Consider the following 20,672-nt stretch of genomic DNA (forward strand, 5'->3'; position numbering starts at 1 on the left):
GACTGCCATACGGCTACGTTTGATTGGTGAAACACTGTCACATGATAGAGCCTGGGAGGGAAGGGTGGAGGAAGGGAGGGAGAGAGAGAGAGAGAGAGAGAGAGAGAGAGAGAAAGGGGGAGGGGGAGGGAAGGGTGGAGGAAGAGAGAGAGAGAGAGAGCGAGAGAGAGAGAGAGAGAGAGAGAGAGACGCGTACGTACGCGGGGGGGATTTAAGTAACGGGTTCAATTTAGCCTAATGTAGCGGAGTAAGAGTACAGTTTCTTCTTCACAAATCTACTCAAGTAAAAGTAAAAAGTATAGTGACTACTCCTAGAAGTACAAAATTTGCCAAAACTTACTCAAGTAAATGTAACAGAGTAAATGTACCTCGTCACTCACTACCCACCTCTGCATATAAGTAGAGGAAGTTTTTCCGTAATTTAAGGGTTGCGTTGTGCAGTAGTACCACCCAATGACGGCTCCGCTTGAGAAAACAGGTCAGTCGTGATTGGTTGTTACCTGAGCCCTGAGCAACACTGTGATGTCATTTTCAGTCGACAGAAGTGACAAAATGGCGGCCCTCAGAGATGGCTACAAACGAGAGGATTCATTCTTATTCCACGGACGCAATATTTATCAGAATGCCTTGTTTCAACTAGTGGGCCTGCATAGAACATATTCTTGAAAAAAATATGTTTGGGTTGACTTTCACTTTAAGTCACCGAGAGAATACGCACACATCCAGATTTGTCAAGCAAAGTTTAAGAGTTTAGTTAAACTGGTTTAGTTAAACTTTGGTTAGATACTCTTTTGGCCACTATGGAGATGAGCTGTTGGATGCGAGAGGATGATCATGAACAATTTGGATGTTTTTGCTGTCATTTACTTTTGTATTTTCCTTCGTTTAAGTTTAATTGGGATAGTGTGCGTCCACAGATGTAACAGATGTTTGTTTTTCGAAACTAATGTGTCTCTCTTTCTCTCTCTCATTCACTCACTCTTTTTCTCTCTCACTATCTTTTCAGAAAGGGAGTGATGCGGCAAAAGAAACTTTGAAGATCAGCAACTTTGTTGTACTGCAAAATGCTGTGAAAATGCAGTGTGTGTGCTTGTGTATGGTTGTGTGTGTGTGGGTGGGTGATCTTTTAAAAGTGCAGGTGTTCTGAGAAGACACATTTAGATTGTCTAAGTTTTAATGCACTCGCCCTACATTTAAAGTGGATATGGGTCAGGTTGACTCTTTTTATATACTGTTCTTATTACATTTTTGGGTCAGTCGGATTTTTACACTGGATGCCTTTTCAATAAATAATAAATGGCCCTCATATTCTGGTCATCTATAAATATGTATGGATATGTGGTGGGACAATTGGATGGAATTATTTTTTTCTTAAATGACTGTAAGTGCTGACTAACATAAATAGTAACAGAGCATATTGTGTGTGATGTGTCATCACCAAGTGGCTCTTTAAAAATGAGTCAGACTTGGCAGCTGGCAGCGCACTGCCTCACGGGCCTGTCGAGGTGAGCGGAAACCAAGGACAAGGTGGTCAGTGAGCTGACTCCGCAGGGATGAGACCCAAAAATAGAAATGTTGATGGAAAATGGAACGTGGTTTTCCGGATATTTAAAAAAAGAAAAATCACGGGTCACACTGACAACACGCAATTTCCACTTTTGGCTCTGGTGACGTAAGTGTCGCTGTTGAAGCCACGTGGACGCTAGCAGATCAGTCTAATGTTAGCTGAATGCTAACAACTTTGACAAATTATGATTATAGAGTAATGTGTATGTTGTGGAATTGAACGGTTTGCAGATTTTTTGAATCCTCTAACAAAATATAATGTAACGGGCTGCTGCGGTAATGTTCTTGATAAAATGTTAAAACTATGGAAATTGTTGCAGAAGTTAGTTGTGACAGGTTGACAGCTCTAAATACAGTTTTTGTGACATTGTTATGGAAGTTAATTTTGACAGGTTGGCAGCTCTGAATCCACTTTTTGGGACATTTTTGTTTGCTGGTGTGCTGTCAGATTTTTTTTTTTGTAATATAAAAGATGTGCCATGGCCTAATAAAGGTACGGAAACAATGCTGACTAGTACACTATGTAGGCAGTTAAAGCAATTTATCTGAGTTTGCTATGGTAATAAAATAAACACTGTTCTCATTACAAGGATTTTTTTCCCCCAAGGTATTATTGTGAATAATTTACTAGAACAACAGTGATAAGAATGTATTTATTGTTTTATCTTGCTCATTTTTTATAATGCTCATGTATTATTAATATATACTGTATATATATATATATATATATATATATATATATATATATATATATATATATATATATATATATATATATATATATATATATAAATACATATTTTTTTATGATTCGATTTTTGAAACATTAACCTGGAACAATTTAAAGGTTGTTTGACATTTTATGTTCACCCAAATGGATCTTTTGTAATAAGGATGAAAAAAGTGAATTGAGCCACCGTGACTTGAAATGCCGTTGTCGTCCCTCTGTAGCAGAGGTGGGCAATTAATTTTGCAAAGGGGCCACATGAGAAACAGGAACGCTTGCCGAAGGCCAAGCCAACATGCTAACATCAGTATGGTTCTCCCTTATTTTTAAAATATTGAGAAAAGTCATCGCTTTTTTTGGTTTGTTTTTTTTTCATTAAAATGCTACGTGTGTTGATATGATGAATATCGTTATAATTAGGAAATACAAATTTTAAAGAACATCCTAAGCGGCCATTAAAATTACATCTTATGCACTTGAAAATGTTAACATTAATTTTGTGCACCAACCGCCAACTCAACTCAGCCATTCCTAATCAGGACTATATCCATCTGTATAGACAGACCCGTTGCCAAAGGCGGGCCATAGGGGGCCGTGCCCGCCCAACAAGTTGGGTGTGCCCCCGCACTTGAGGCTTAGGGCTCTAAAAAGTATTCTATTTTTTTTTTTAATTGTTTATTCTTATTTTATCATTGTAGAAAAGGCTACACAGACCTAGTATGTTAACCGTTACTACGGTTAATAATTTGCATATTTCCATATCAAAGCTGGGTATTCCGTCAGCACCGTTGGAAGGTCCATCAGTCTGTAACAGCTATATGGAACAATCAATTGGGCATGCAACGATCATGGCGCTGATGTGCTTCCTCTGTGCAAATCCCACACTCCCACACCATCGCAGACCTCCCTCTCACAGACCCAGAACTGCCGGCTTGCGTTCGGCAACGAAATGACCATTATCGGGTCTAATCCACCGTCAAGCAGAGTTAATGGCACGCATTATGCAGGATTTATGTCGGTCACAAAAATTGAGCACTAAAAATTTTGAAGTTTTATTGTTGCAAGGCTGTGGGGGTGTGTCTGCGTTTAGTGAATGAAAACTGCTAGCTCTCCCATTTTAATATTTAAATTAAGTGCAGGATGGCTTGCTTTTATATATACGTTTTCAAAAACTGGGAGATAACAAATTGTTTAGTTGATTGTTTAATTTCACCCTTGATGAGTGTGCAAGCACACCAGAGAGCCAACCTTTTGTGTACATGTCTACAAAATTATATTTTTCAAGTCCCCATAAGGATCCATGTGGTGCAATTTATCCATATTAGCAATATTGAGTGCTGAAAGTTTGAGATTTGGTTGCTCCTGCTTATCCGGAGCATTTTCTTCAAAACGGTACGGTTTTAGAGCCATCCCAAAGAAGAACTTGCGATTAATATTTTATTTTGCACTGGTTCCAGTTACTTACCCACTGGTCCAAGGCAAATTGCTGATCACATGATTTGAAGTTTCTTATTGTAGTTTTATCCTTCCTGACATCTACACTTACTTGATTTTCCGCAGCTCACTCTCTGTGGTCCAGAGCGGTTCAAATAATGACTTTCCTTTTACATTATTTTGAGTCAAAGATTCTGACATTCTATTTTCCTACGACAGCTCTTACATTTTTTAAATCACTAATGCGTCCAATATTATTTCTTCTAGTTTTATCCATTCCTAATTTAGATATTTAATTGACAATCTGTACAAAGCAGGATATACATGAGGTGGGTTTCACTACTTCTAAACATTTTAGTTGAATGTATTATACCCATTGTAATCATCCAAGTAGAAATTCAACTCACTCTGCTGTATATTTTGTGTTGCACACTGCACAGTGGGCCACATCACACATACTGTATGCAGGCACGCAAGGAGAAATGTCAAAGTGAAATGGGGGGGACAAACAGTGGCACGGCTTGAACTTGGGGAGTGGGTAAAGTGCCTTACTAAATGGCACCTCAAGCCAGTAGGCAATACTATTCGAACTAATACAATTATAATAGTTCCCCTGTGACATTTTTTTTCCTGCAAAAAATGTCTCATTCAACGACCTGTATTGTGTTAGAATTAGGCAATTTATCAGCTGTAGAGTGTCACTGCACATATTTGCGCAAATCCTCATATGGATGAATGCAATGCATTATCATTCCATACAGTATTTAATATTTAGGACTTTTTAATTGTTTATATACTGCACTTATTGAGCTAAATTACCTATTGATTGCGCCCACACTGAATTTTTCTGCCCGTGTCTAGTGTGGCTTAAGATCTAGAGCCACTTTCAAGCACTTTCAAGCAACAGCCAGTCTCTGAAACACTACAAAGCCAAAAAGTAAAAGATCCTACACTGAGTTCTGTTGGATGCTAAGATTAGCGTTAACTAATTGCATGAGCCTCTGATTGGCGACACATTCTTGATTCCTTCGAGAAGTTGTCAAAGCGGTGGAGGTTGGGGAGTATTATTTCGATGATAATACAATGTAGAGTATCATGTGCTGTGTTTGATTCATTTCCAAGGAGAACTATAAAGCTATGATTGTAGAAATGAAAGCCTGTTAAACTCTGCCCCCACTGTACTGTATGAAAAAATAGCGTTTAGTTGTCATTGTTGCATAACATTGACAGGCCCAAATAATCTATAAGGTGGTGACCCAAGTATTTGTATTATGTCACAGAACAGCGGCATCTTGAATAAGAAGCAACAGGAAGCTTTACAATAACTTGAATATGTGAGATTGACACAATTGGGCAATCTTTAGAAGCTGCTCTACAAAGGACCGTGAGCAATAAAGAGGTGAGCACAACGGTTGGTTGGCAAAGAAAGGACAAAATGGTTTAGTTTGAAGTTCCCTTGGGAACAGTTTGTTGAAGTGTTTCAAAGAAGTGGATGTCTTAATGGGGATAAAAAGGCTGAATTGCTGACATTGTATAATATCCACTTCTACATCAAAATGTGAGTTAAATGAAGAAATATTGTAGGTGGAGATCTACAACACAAGCATTTAACAAGTTCACAGATACACGTGCCTTTTTTAAATTTATCGATCCATCCATTTGTTTTCCAGAGCTGGACATTTTACTAAAAATTGAGCGAGGGTACCCTCGCGTCGTCCGTCATTTTTCCCGGGGGGAATAAAAAATAGTACCCATCTATAGTCCGGTCCACCTCTACTTTTGAATGGCCATCCATTGGCGAGTCTGACTAAACTTTCACTGAAGAAGCAAGGTACCATAGAATATTTCTTGTACGGGAGTCAGTTTCACCATAAGATACTTTTGAGATTTTCCATTACACTCGCAAAAAAAATCTGACATTTTCCATAATAAACAATTGTAAATAAAGTAAATTGTATGAAGTAGTTGCTAGTAGGGGCTTGCGATACTGGGAATTTTGGTATCGATCCGATACCAAGTAAATACAGGGTAGTATCGGCCGATACCGATACTAATATCGATATTTGGATCGATCCGCCCACCGCTGGTTGCTAGGCTGTTAGAAATGCGTATTATTCAAACTATGTGAGCCTGCTGACAGGGTGGACGTTTTTGGCTAACATTAGTTGTATGAGCACTTGGTTGAACTCAGCAACATGATTCAGTTAGCAAGCTAACTGTCTCCTGTTTAACAATACAGTGCGTTTGACAACATCCAACTGCACACACTCTATGATGAAAAATATGAAACAAGTTTAAATATTTGCTTTTGCAACTGGCTAATGATGCAGCCAGAATAGAAGAAAGACAAAATGTTACTAAAATAGCATCCTGTCTCTTAAATGGAAGCTACCCCATAATCAAATCAAATTTATTTATACAGCACTTTTCACGCATAAAATGCAACTCAAAAGTGCTGTACACTAAAAATATCAAAATACAGGCCCCCCCTTAATGATAACACTGGAGCTAATATTGAAAGCAATAAAATTGGATAAGAGCAGTAAGAGACTAAGAGCAATTATTTAAAAGCCAAAGTAGAAAGGTATGTCTTGAGCTTCCTCTTAAAAATATCAACAGTCTCTGCGTACCTGACGTCCTCTGGCAGGGAGGACAGTGATGCATGCAAAATAGTCAGTTTGCAAATAGAATACACATGATCAAAATAACTGCTTTCATCAAATAAGTTGTGGACGCACTTTGTCCTGTAATATCGTGAGAGTCAAAAATAGTCTGTAAAATGTCCGTGGAATTTAATGAACAACATTTCCCTTTATATGGCAACTTACGGTAACGGTTCTAGGCCCTCCCCTGCTCTGTGACCAATGAGATGACAGCACATTCATGCACGAGTATGACGATACAGAATCCGCTTATTTTATCGGTCGGGGTACATCCTAAAAAGGGATTGGTCAGATGATCAAAAAATCTAGTTGTTAGTTATGTGTCCGTCCGATCCTTTGGTTAAAACAACCAATCTAGAAAGGATAGTTTTTTCAACCAACGTATATTGGTGGTAGGATCAACTGATGCAAATTGGTCATTTTGACCAAGATATTGCTTAATTTGTGTAGTCACGCAAGGAAGGTTGAAGGAAGTCAGGTCGACCGTCTCTGCCAATGAGGTGTCCCTTAATTATTTTTCAGGGAGATGGCAATCCTACTTATTGCACATGTGCGGAACATGCCAAAAACCTGCACATCTAACGAAAAACAAAAGTGAAATATCAAATGAATGAAACACATGCGGACATGGCTTGGCATGCAGACTGCTTTTTTCCAAACATTTGTGAAAGAATGGCTCACTCTCAAGAGCTCAGTGAATTTCTGGCTGTAACACCCAGTCGCGAAATTTCCTTGCTCCCAAATATTCCACAGTCGACTATCATCTGTATTATAAGAAGGTAGAAGTGTTTGGTAATGACAGCAACTCAGCCACAAAGTGGTAGACCATGAAAACCAATGGGGGATCAGCAGATGCTGAGGTGCATAATGCAAACAGGTTGCCAACTGAACTTTCTGCCAAGTCAGTCGCTACAGAACTCCAAACATCACCAAGTTAGGTGGAAGGGGGATCATGCTCCCGATGAGATGCGCACGTGAGGAATTGCGCACTGCTCTTACCCTCTCAGCACACACGGTCACACTGCCGCGCACCATGCACACACATTTCACATTTCTTCACTCATTCGTTCATTCCCACCCTAGTTTAATCTACAACCAGGACACCACACCATTCCCACTTCCCTTTCCAGTTTCAGTAGCAAAACCGAAGTTTTTGTACTATAATTTGAAGCATACATTGACACACGTACACTCACACTCACTACTTACGAGATGTTGCAGGCAGATGGGGCAGAGTGCTCCATTCAGGAAATCCGAACATGGACGTAGTTTATAAACCCCTTAAATGAGGCTCTTTTTCACGTTTCAGAGGTCTGGTGACTAAAATGTTCATGTTTTATTAAATGGTGTGTTTTCCATTATTTATGAGTGGACGATGTGGGACCATATTTATACAAAGTGTATTGTGACATAATTATGCTAAAAATGATTTGTGTGTTAAAACGAAAGTAACAAATTTGATCTGATTTTATTTGTGGCGCAAATCTCTATTCAATAATATTGTTCTATTTTGTTATTGGTTTGTATTTTTTGGTGACATACTGTTGGAGCCACTTTCTCTGAAAGCAGTTGAATTTTTGTGTAAATTACTTATTTTTGTCTGTGGAATAAAAATAAATCATTTTGTTATAGTTGAGATAAATGAATGTAGAAGTTGTACCTTTGTTCTAGTTGGACCTCAACCCGATGGAGCGCTTTTGGGATGAATTAGAGCGGCGAGTGAGATCCAGGCCTTCTCGTACAACAAATGTGCTTCTGGATAACATGGTAAAAAAATCCCATAAACACATTCCTAAACCTTGTGGACACTCTTCCCAGAAGATTTGCAACTGTTGCAGCTGCAAAGGGTGGACCAACGTCAAATTGAACTCGTATAACATATTGAATGGCTTAGTCATTTAAGTTCATGCGTGAGTCAAGGCAGGTGAGCAAATACTTTTGGAAGTACAGTATAGTGTATAATAAGACCTCGGAGCTTCGTTATTCTGTTAGGATGACTGAGTGCCTCTGATGAAGCCACCAAATGCACTTCATAGTGATATTGACCCACCGGTCAGTAGCTCTGTACTGGCTGTCGTTTGCGCGGTTAAATAGAAAGGAGAGGCCAACGGCACCTTGCGGACGGTGTACTCAGGAGATAAGACCAGAAGATGATACTTTAATGAGTCATTGAGCTACATACTGTATATGTGCTTAGTGAAGGGGAGGATTCCTTTTTTTTTTTAGTGTGCACAGGGCTCTACTCTTCTCCCTGTGAGACATGAGAGCAGTAATTGGTGAGAGAAACTGACAGGGAAGTTAGTCTCTGTCATGGATGGATCTGCTTGTGATCCCGTGTGCTCGTTTCCCATAGCAGAACACCAAAACATCATTTGAGGCTAGAGTGATATCAAGATGGCTAAAAGAGACCTCTCTCTTGGTTGAAAACTGTATGTCTAGCATTGCGGTTGTAGTTTAAGACATGAGAGTGAGTCAGGATTTTAGAAACAGCTCTCAGTACGAAGCAGTGCACTTTTACGCCACTGCTAACGACAACCAGTTGAATACACGTTGCATTCTGAAATGAAATAATACCTCTGTGACACCTGTCAATCATAACTTAGCATTCTTATCTTTCCGGGAAGAATTTAAAGACTGCACCGGTGAGTCGCCAGCATGAGTCAGGCTTTTTCTTTTGTGCAGTAACTGATTTAAAAACAAACCGCTGCTTTGCTACACACTTTATCGCCACCATAAACATTTGGCAAGGCTGTTGTACAGTTGCTCGCTGTGGTCCATAAAAGAACCCCCAAAAATTGGTTCTATCAATTTTTTTTTAATTGTGTTACTGCCGACAAAAAAGACTTTCAGTCCATGTTGCCATACTTTGGTCTTATTCAGTCTGTTGCAGTCAGCCATAGTAGCAACAATCATAATAATTACAAAAGTCATCAAAAAGCAAGTAAATGGTAACAGTAATGGATGGTCAGATGTTATGGGTGATCTTTGAACAGGCGGGATTGGAGTCGGCTTTGAAATGAGGTGTGTCGGACCTCTGGATGTCAAGGGGCAGGAGTTCCACGGGGTTAGGGTGGCGGTGGCAAACGCTCTGTCCCGCACAGTTCGGTACTTTATCTGAATGATGGGGGTGAGAAGGTTTGCGTCAGCGGAACGGAGGCGGCGAGTGGAGGAGATTAGTCAGGTGTAAGGGAGCGACATTGTTCACAGCTTGGGAGGTGATGAGGAGGATCTTTGCTATATGGGCTGCCAGTAGAGGTGAGGGAGGTTTGCTGTGATGTGTTCTCTGTAGCGGGAGCAGGCAGCTGTGTTTGCAACATATTGCAGGTTTTCCAGGAGAGTGGAAGTGAGACTGTGAAGAGAAGGTGGCATTTGGGGCTGAAGATGATCCCGTTGATCTTTGTTGCGAACCGCGACAGACTGTTGGCCAATAACAAGGATAATGCCGCATTTTTATTCCTTTTGTGATGTCGAGAAAACTAAAGCAAATATGTTAAAAGATTGTGATACTGTATCTCACACAATCTTCTGAAAATCAATAAACTGTAATGTCACTGCGAGTAGCACCAACTAAATATGAGGGACCTGACTGTAAAAATCATTGCGACTGACGGGTGTGATGTGGTTTTGTCACAAGGTAATGATATCGTTAATCAAAGTATAAGTGTGAGAGCAACAATCATTTTCTTGAAAGAATGTCTTACAGACTCAAACTACGCGAAGGACAGAGAGTGAAGATGTGCTTTTTCTTCTTGCTTTAGCGCCACTGTTTTATCCCATATCTCTTTATTGAGGCTCCTCTTTACAGCATGAAACTCACACCACATCTATAGCGGGGCTCTGTGTGTCTTCTTCCCGTTTGCATCTCCCGTCTGTCTTGTCATTGTGAGCTTCGGCAGCCGCATGACTTCTTCTTGGCTTTCGTTCAGTTGCTGAATCATCACTTTGATTCTCTTCCTGTCTTCTTCCTCCTCGGTAGCCATCATTTCCGCGTAACCCTGCTGTGCAGCGACAAAGTAAAACTCCGTTTATTTTGCTTATGTAACGGCAACTTATTTTTATATTATGTAATATTCCGGATACATTATTAGTCAACACAATTTCCCGGCCAATTCGATTCGCTGAAACAATCATGTTGAGCCATTAAAAATGGGCACAAACGAGCCATTCATTTGGGCGATTTGAAACAGCCAGCTTCACGGAGTAACAATAATTCTGATTTGAAACGGTAAAACTATCGTTTCGAATTGAATACCTTTAAACCAGTAACCATTTCACTCGGAGCTGGATTATGTTTGAGTGATAAATGCCAGATTTCCTAGTACGACTCGTATGCTGTACTTTAGGGTGATCAACGTGTAACAGTGAACAAAGACTTTGTTGTCTGACAGCTTTCTGATGGAGTCAAAGCATCTGACTGCTCGGAGTAATCAACTTAACAATCAAATTGCATCATATGTAGCTGCCCACATTGCTCCTCAGTGTATTTGTTCTGGAAAGAAAACTAAAAGTTTATGACCAGTGGGAAAGAGTATACAGAACTGTATCCATCCATCTGCCACATTTATTATTATTTATTATTCATTAGGGTGTGCTGGAAAATATCCCAGCTGACTTTGGGGGAGGGGCAGGGTCCATATGGACAAGAACACGCATTCCCACTCACATTTACACCTAGAGGCAATTTAGAACCTTCAACTAACCTCAGAAGCGTGTGCGCGAGGAAGCTGCAGTATCGGGAGAAAACCCATGTGAACAAATGTTCCAGTGGAGTTTTAGTTTTCGACCTACCCTGACTGTGACGCGGACATAAATTACATCATGTTATCCTACGATAGCTCTACCTTACAATACAGAGTTCCTGAACCACTGAAACACGTAAGCCAGAGGTCTTCAAATATTCAGCAACATGTCTGTCGACACAGACCCAAAAGGCATCTTGGTACTTGTAGGATTGGAAACTGACAGGAAATACTGACACTGCTGCTATTTTAGTGTGAAAATCAACTCTACACAGCCATGGAAACAAATTCTGAAGTTGAAATTTCTTCAACTTCTCGTTCATTTTCATTTCTGGTGCCATTACAATTCGTAATCACTATTTTAAGACAGTCAGATCTTCTTCTTCTTCAGAATAGCGTTGGCGACAGCTAATATAACAGATCATATAACCCATAACACTCACAAAACCCTGAATGGAACAACCCTGGTTATTTGTTTAATGTATCTGTCTGTGTGCGCGTTAGTGTGTGTTTCTGTCTAACTATAGAAATACAGTGATGAACTTGACCTAATTACAAATATTTTGGTGTGGTTTCCAGCTGGAGACGAGGCAGGTGCGTGTGTGTGTGTGTGTGTATATGAGAGCTCGAGAGAGCAAGAGATCACATGAAAAAAAAAAAAGGAGGAGGAGGCTACTCATTTAATTTGACACTTCTAATTTGACCTTCTTTCCCAGGGAGCCATATGGTGGGGGGGACAAGGAACCTGCATCATTGAATGGCACATTTGAGCCAATTAAGCTACAAATGAATCATGGATTTCACGCAACTGCGCTCCCATGTACACACTCACACTCTGGTGTCTCATGGAAGTACGCTTGACTTACACCCTCGCACTCCTTCATACGTCCGCACCAGAAATGTTTTCCTTGCGTTCCACATCTCTGGCAGGGACTCGGCCTGTTCTGTGTCCACACAAATACACGCCCAAGCACACACGCCGACTTTTTTATGCACGCGCATTCGCCGCAGTCTCGCCCTCCCTCGCGCTCTCAAACCCACATCCACTGCACCACTCTTCGTCTTTTCCTTACACTCATATAACATTCACACAGATCTCCAACTTTTACCCCTCAAATGAGCTCTTTTTATTCCCATCGGAGCACTGCTCATTCCAAGAGATTCCCCTCCAGCGCGAGGACTCATTCAGGAATATTCATAGTGGATATTTTTTCTCGGTTGCATTACATACTCAGTGCAGCACAGCCAGTCCTCTCCCAGAAGGGGGACGGCTCGGTCGGCGGCTTCCACTGCACGGGATAGTGTGTGTCTTAAGGGTATTCTCACACTGCTGCATGCAGAATAGTACATGAGATGAGAGATTTTATGGGTTCATTTTGATTGGGCTTTTTGTTGTGAACGCTTGCTTGCCATACCGAACAAAAGACACAACCGCAACACAAATGTTCAATCCCGATTCAGGCTTCCTCAATTATTCATAACGCTATTGCGGTGCTCGGCACAGCGAGAGAGGGAAAGACGGTGAAAGAAGGGGGGAGTGGCGGAGTGAGGCGGTTATCCGGTGAAAAGGCGCTTTAAAGAGGGAAATTGTAATTGTGGACAGTGACTGACTGTTTTATTGCGAACAACCTGTCAACCTCTCAAACCTGTGCCCTCTCTTGTTTCCCCATCTGACTTACAGTATGCCTCATTAGATCCACTTTTCCTTTTGCCCTTGTCCCCTAAAGTAATTCAGAGGTTTCCCAACTCTTTTATTCTCTCGGTGTGTTTGTAAAATCACCCCTTGTCTTGCTATTGTAGCCCGTCAGAACACACGCAAGAGATATGAGAGGGAGCAGGGGGTATCTCAAACCAGCACGATGACCGCTGACCTTGAATATGTGATCACTCCCCCTTCTCCACTGGGAGGTTACATCATCTGATTTACAATCCACCCTGCTCCCCTCTCGACTTCGAAGTGAGGGGTGTGCACTCAAAAAGGTGAGCCACTGTATTCTTACTATTCGACTGACCTCAAACCTTGTGGCCATGTGGTCGATTCTTTTTTGTTTTTGATCACCTCCACGATCTTGTCTTGTCTAAACACCTTTTTTCTCTTGCAGGTTCTCTTAACACAGCAGACCACTGTGAGGTTTATACCCTCCCTCCCTCCCTCCCTATTATGGAAATCACTTCCCTCCTCTATATGGGCTGTAACGTGTTCCCTGAGGAGAGAGGCTGAGTGACTGAGAGAGAGAGAGAGAGAGAGAGATAGAGAGAGAGAGAGAGAGAGCGAGAGAGAGAGAGAGAGAGAGAGAGAGAGAGAGAGAGAGAGGAGAGTGGGAGATGCAAGCAGGTATAGGGTGTAATAAGAAAATCTAAGAACCTGTTAGGGCGAGCATACGTCTGCCAATGTGCTCACAGTAAGAGAAATAAAAATGATGCAGGTGTAAAAGAATGTGAGTGGCTGCAAAAGAAGAGATAAGCGTATCAAATGTGAAAGCACAGAGCAAAAAAAAAAAATCCACACATTTTTACAATGTACACACATTCATATAGACAGTACAGTATATCAATTAGATAGATTTGACTAAATGCTGTGTAAATGTGTTAGAAGTGGCCCGAAATTAATGTTCCTAGCTAGAAAATTAAGTAAAAGCCTGTCATTAATTTTTTCAAACATTTTTTAATATAATCAAAAATTTGAATACAGTGGTTTTGTTTTAATAACCCCCAGCGAAAAAAATATATATACAACAGATGAAAAATCCCATTTGATTAAAATGGTAAGTGGAGTCCACTTACATATCAGAGAGCTTTACAAAACCTCACATACACTTATTTACAAACTTAATCTATTGAACTGTTAAATACAGCAGTAGTCAGCCACCAGCATTCAGTACGGACGCTCGTTTTGCTGGTGAATGACAAAGAACGAAAAACTGACGGACTAAGTGCCAACGGAAGCAGGTTTTCATCCGTCACTGTAATCGTCACTAACCAGGTCAGTACGTAGTGCGATTTGGTACAATTTGGGACGACGCCTCCGTTCCAACGTCGTTGCTACAGCAACCTGTCAGATGGGTCAATAATGTGGCCCAGTCTGAACAAGGCCAGATCCCTTTTGAACACTTGCTAAAAATAGTGTGGGCAGTTAGCCCTAAAAATCCAAATTAAGTTATGACGAGAAAAGATGGAGAGCCATGCTTAATGCTAAGCTAACCTAAAAATGACACGACTCGCACGTTTAACACTGCAAATAAGTGCTTGTTTGATCGATCTTGCTTTTCCCAGACATCAGGCTGGAACCGTGTTAAAGCGGAGAACATCCAACTTTGAACAGCAGAATAGCAGGATAATTAATAAGTGTCTGTTGGAGAGAAAAATCATACATGCTAAATTGAACTACAGCCAGCGGCGCTGGCATGAGCATGAATGAGGGTTTGGAGAGATTTTTTACGCTTGAGATGCCCCAGACAAGGACTTACTTCGAATGCAAAGGAATAAGATATTTACTAAATGTTAACAAAACAAAATTTCCATCCACCTTTTTCCTCATCAGTGTAAAGGGCGTCCTGTGGTGTAATACGATACAACTTATCATCCTCTGTCCCCAAAATGGGGACTGTTCCGTCCCTGGAACGTCCATCTCTGTATATAAGACTCAAGAGCTCGTTAACCTGCTAGTTGAGTAGAGTTCCAATGAGTTTAGAAGTTTCTTCTTTTTTTCTAGCAAACCAGCCAAGACTGAAAATGGCTGCATTTATTGTTCGAGAAATCTGGGGCCAATTTGCTTTTGTAACAACCTAGTTACACAGGATTTTTGATGGTAAACTATATGTAAGATATAAGAGCAAAACAAATTGATATTGTTTGACAGAGCCACTCTATATAATTTACACTGCGTATGAAGCAACCCAAGAAGGCAGAGCCACTCTATCAGCAGCTGTCCGCAGTGTGAACAGAATACATACTCATTTGCGCTGCAAAACAGATAAACCGCATAATTACCGAGCTCCCTGCGGATATATAAAGAGCATCTGTCATTCGGTGTTCCTTTTTGTACAACTTCACGTGCGCGGTTGTGCAGTTGAAGGCTCATTCAGCTTCACTTCCACCATCAGTTAGAAAATAGAATAATTATACCCAGAATTGAATGTTAGTATTAATATTATTTACACAATGCACCAAACATTTTGTCAGTGTTGTTTATGAAACCAACCCCCGTGTATGCTCGTCATGTCTTGGGGAAAAATAGTCGAAAATTCTACAAATGTGTTAGCATGTTATGTTCAAACTGGTCAATTATGCAAGTAGTGTGTGTATTGCTGTGTTTGCACATACTGTGCATATGCACTCTAATGGGTGAATGAGAGCGGTAGAGTTGGTTTGAAGGCGATCACATATGTGTGCCCGCATTGTCACTGTCACTGTTCATGCAATCACTGTGTGCACTACAATCCACTCATTAGATGCAGCATCACTCAGTACAGTGTGTGCACATCTTTAAGGATTACTACAGTGGCAAGCATCAGTGTCACCACCTGATCCGTGGCTTTCATGGCCCCATATGTCTCCTTCACAGTTCTGAGGTTCGAATGTCAGCTCCGGCCTTTGTGTTTGGAGTTTGCATGTTCTCACCATGCTTGCGTGGGTTTTCTCTGGGTGCTCACATTCCAAAAGCATGCATGTTCAGTAATTGGAGAAATTGGCAATTGGTGTGGGTTTGTAGGATTATATGTTTGGCTACCTGTCCAGGGTGTTATTTTGCATCCTGCCCAAATTCAGATGGAATTTCGTCCAGGTCATCTGTGAATCTACGAATGACAAGCAATACAACTGTTGGATGAGGTTTAAGGGAATGTGTTTCCACTCTCCACCGGGGATAAATGCAAACATTGAAAAGGTATTTGCTCTTTTATCAAAGTCCCATTTTCTTGCATAGGTTTTCCACTTTAATGTTTAAGATCATCAAACACATGTAAATATCAAAAAAAGGTAACCCAATTAACAAAAAATGCCTTGTTTTAATGGTGATTGTATTTATTAAGGGAAAAAAACAATTTAAAGCCAACTGGTCCTGCGTGGAAAAAATCATGAATTAGCTGTGGCTATTCCCATTTTTGGAAAGCTGAGTTCATTTTCACTCACCACGCCCAAGCCTGATTACCTGCATAAATGTTCAATCAAGCAATTATTTAAATACAAAAATTCTCAAAAAGTTGCAACCAAATGTCACGAGCCAATCTCTGACAGTTGACAGCTCTATATATGTATATATGTGTATGTACATATGTATATTTAATATATTGAACCACTCTTCTTTGTACAATTGTTGTTGTTGAGAGTGAAAATTTTGTCGGAATTGCCAACAGAAGCCTGTTTAAAATTAAAGGCGGACCGGCCGGGTAATATTCACCCCCGCCCCGGAAAAAAAGGCGAATGACAGACGGATGGGTACCCACGCTGCAGATGGATAATGAATAACAGACGCTCAATTTTTAATAAAATGCCTAGCTCTGGTAGATACAGTATACGGTGGTTCAGAGTAGAGACAAAATGTCAAGTAAATATACTTGTACAGTAAGGTATTGCACAATTCGCTCAGTAGAAAATACTCCTTTTAGACACATTAGGATTTTCTTGTTTTTCTAATTAATTGTATGTTTCCAATAATTTAACTCTTTGGGAGCATAGGCCATAGCAGTAATTAATTGTAACTATTTGTGAATTGAAGGAAATTGACCTGTGACTATTAGAAATTCTTTTGGCCACAAAAACAGTTTTTGTAGGGACACACAACCTGGAAAACACTTTTTTTTTTTTTGTGCAAAACCAGATAAAAGAAAAGAAGGGTAAAATTTATTTGGCTGAATCGGGATTTTATTCTTTTTTTTTTTTTTTTCTTTTTTTACGGTACATCCCTCTGCTGCTCTCGTGCCATGGAGAAATCTCTTCTGAGGCATGTCACATTGTCACACTCAAGCTGAGAAAATCCTATACTGTATATGCTCTGCAGCTGTTGTGGCGCTATGAAGCCCACTAAGACAAGTGTAAGATGCATATTGTATAAAGAGGAATGTTGAAAAAAAAATGTTCATAGGCTGACTTGTGGAGTAGCCTCCTGCCGCGGTCGACACCCACTTTGATCCCAGCCTGCCGATCCCACCTCATTATCCTCTGTGAATACTTCCTGTAGGACTCTGCTGATCAGTAAATGCCACATGCCACAAGTTCCCCTCCCTGCTGTCTCACCACAAAGAGGAGAAAAGCAGAAAGATGCTGTTGTCAACGTTCAAGCATCTGCGGAGAATCGCAGTGCACAACAAATCACTCGTCATGCACTTACTGTATAATGGAGCAAATGCACACTCTTTCTGCAGACAGTCACCTTAAGGCGTATTTGTTGAGCACAGCATCACTAATCTCTCATTACATAGCCCTGTTTTGCCATCCCAGCGCAAACATGCCGAATAGCTGCACTTGTGGACTGAAGCAGTATTTCTCTCCTTCCTCTACCACAGGGGACAGCTGATGAATTAATGAGATGTCAGCACATATGTCACGTCCTTATCCACTCAATCACCTCCAAAGACAAACAACATTTGCAAAGGAATACATACGGCCTTGTCTCTTGAGCGGTCTTTGACTTTGACTAAATATGTGGACAGTAAATTAACCCCTCTCATTCTGATATTGAAATCTATCTAATTACTGACTGATTCACATTTGGCTACATTACGTGTGCTGGGTCAGATGAAGTCATATGGCTAGTAAGAAAAAAAAAATCAAACATAACCATGGATTGGAAACATTCCAATAAAACCTCTGGAGTCATAAAAACTTTGTATAAGCAACATTGTACTCTTTCTATTTGTTTTCTTTTTGTTTGAATGACTCATTGATTGAATGATTTGTTAATGCATTGATTTTATAGATCATGAAAAGCAAGCAAGATATTCTATGAAGAATTCAACCAACACGATTGAGTCAGCAATTAAATAGTAACTAAATTGGAAAATAGAATATGAACTGAAATTTTACATCAATGACATTAAAGGGAAAAAGCTTAGATATAAAATCTGAATTTGCATTGTAGGTTATGTGTGTCACAATTGAGAGGTTCGAGGTTCTGATCTTGGCTCCGGCCTTCCTGCATAGAGTTGGCTTGTGCGCCAGTTCACTTGCAAGCCTAATGAGGACTAGGGCTATCCAAAATGGTTGAATGAAATATGAAGCCAAACAGTGGCGCATCTGGTTCGTGCCTCGCATTCAAGAGGTTATCTCCCTGTATACGCATTTTTTTTGCTGCATGCTCTGGTCTCCTCACACATGCCCCCAAAAAAAGGCTGTTTGGTTATGTTAGGTTCACCAAAGACACTTGAATGTCTGTAGTTGTGAATATGAATGTGAATGGTTGATTATCTATATCAGGGATCGACAACCCGCGGCTCCGGAGCCACATGTGGCTCATTCATTCTTATGTTGCGACACTGTGGGGCTTGGGAAAAGAAATTGGGAGTGTCCGATTGAAGTGCATGTTATTTGTCTCAAAAACGTGCATCGTATCCTCTTAGTAAGTAAAGGTTTTTTGCCACTTTCATAGGTGGTCCTAAATCGGATACATATTCAATTTTTTACAATGTGGCCGTGGTCTGAACGGCCAGGTCGCATACATCTGACATTGACGTCAGAAGCCCAAAATGCGCTCTGCGGTGGCGCAGCTATCAGTGCTAACAGCGGGGGGATCCCACTTTGCAGTTGTTTTGAGTAACAGTATTGACTCTGTATTTGACTTTAATTTAATCCAACTTGAAACATGAAGCATAAAGTGGTCATTCATGGTGATTTGAAAGAGACCTTCAAGTCTGCACTTTTTTTGTAAGAGTTCAAAATGTGTTCATTTAATAAATAAAATGTAATTTTCTGAAACATAGATGGACTGCACGGATTTCATAAGCAATTCTTTGAGTGTGAAAAGTTGCAGACCCCTGGTCTATATAGTGCCGTGTGACTGATTGGCTACCAGTCTCACCCAGTTGGCTGGCATAGGCTCCATCTCAAACAAGACCCATGGAAAAAGATTTAGGGGGGGAAAATCATTTAACAAGTTAAACAACAGAGTTGATATGAAAGATAAGTCTACTTGAGTTTGACCCTTAATTTTACGTCTTCTATTTCACACAAGACCCGTCAATGTGACTCATATAAATACATTTCTGATTAAAGTCAGCCACAATAGCCAAAATAATCATGTCATCTATTTTCCATAGTGCTTGTTCCATTCATAGTCTCAAGGGAGAGAGAAAATGGAAAAATAACACCATGAAAGCTCTCAAGCTATGTTCCAACCCTACAGAGAAATGTCTTGCTGTGAAGCAGAAGTGCTAACCAACAGGTAGCTATGCTGCACGGATGCTATTAAATTCTTGTAATGAATAGCTCCTTTGCTTGTGCAGACGTACTTAATGTCATTGTATTGTTATGCAGGCCAAAGCCCTCTCTAAAATATTAACATTACAAAGTCCTCCCCAATTTTCAAGATTTACTCCAACTGTCCACCCTTTAATCTTGTTCAGTTCTTGTTCAGTCATTGCATAATGTAAATGGTGCATGCTACCGTCACCATCGCTAACAAATGCGTTTCCGACGCAAGATTTCTGGTACGTAACACGGATTGTTGGTACCCAATTTTCCTCGTCGTCTGTTTCCCCCATTTCGTCCATTCCCACTATGTCTGATTATGACACTATTCTCTTTCCCCATGTTTTTTTAAACTCCGATTTTGATTTAGAACCTGAACCAGACACAGATTTTTGTTTTCCATCACCCAGTGATCTTTTGTCCTGTTCTTTTTCCGATGAGCCCATTCCTGAATCCCGCTCATCGAACCCTTACTTGGGCACTCGATTGGCCATCTACAGTGGGCCTCCATGGGGTGGCCAGCGACGGCGCCCAAGTAAGGGTTCGACTCCGTTTTTCAAACACAACTCTCTTCAGTACCCTGAGTCACCTTGTACACCGCCACCTTCCTCATCTCGTCCCAAATCACCAGTTTTATGTAGTCCACGTTCTCCGGTACCTGTAGTCTAGGCCCCTTGTGTTTCTTGTTCTCCTCAACCTTTTGCGGCGGCAGGCTGAGGTGCAGCTTCCCGATCCCGTGCCGGCCCCTCGCCTGGGTCAGGTCCCCGTGCCGGCGCCGGCTCCTTGGCAGCTGCAGCCCCCTGCGCCGGCTCCTCGGCAGCTGCAGCCTCCTGCACCGGCCCCTCGGCAAAAGCAGCCTAATGCGCCGGCCCCTCAGCAGAAGCAGCCCCCTGCGTCGGCTCCTCGGCAGAAGCAGCCCCCTGCGGCGGCTCCTCGGCAGAAGCAGCGTCCATCGTTTCTGTCCCGGCGGCGCACGTTGCGCGGCCGCCACCCGTTCCTGCTTCGGCAGTGCTGGTCCCGTGGCCTCCACCCGTTCCAGCTTCTGGCGGTGCCGCCTTCACCTCCGGGACGTCGGCCCGACGGCCCTTGATTGGCGGGCTCTCATTGTCTCGTCAGTGTGCTTGTATTTAAGTTGGTAGT

At 41.2% G+C, this 20,672-nt stretch overlaps 1 protein-coding gene across 2 annotated transcripts in view; it reads left to right on the plus strand.

Moving 5' to 3' along the window:
• The window catches only part of LOC147145578 (endonuclease V-like), an 87,974-nt gene extending 74,611 nt beyond the window's left edge, over positions 1-13,363 (plus strand). Inside the window, exons 9-10 of one of the 2 annotated variants that reach the window (XR_015087268.1) lie at positions 12,930-13,109; positions 13,232-13,363. The gene's annotated coding sequence lies outside the window, so the exon portion shown is untranslated. Of the gene's footprint in view, positions 1-1,006; positions 2,072-12,929; positions 13,110-13,231 lie in introns of those variants that run through there. The other variant, XM_086034400.1, reaches the window with a different exon arrangement.
• The last annotated feature ends 7,309 nt before the right edge of the window (positions 13,364-20,672 follow it).

This window comes from Filicampus tigris, chromosome 6 (genome assembly GCF_054856515.1).
Source record: "Filicampus tigris isolate MCC_2025a chromosome 6, RoL_Ftig_1.0, whole genome shotgun sequence".
In the NCBI taxonomy this organism is placed as follows: domain Eukaryota; kingdom Metazoa; phylum Chordata; class Actinopteri; order Syngnathiformes; family Syngnathidae; genus Filicampus; species Filicampus tigris.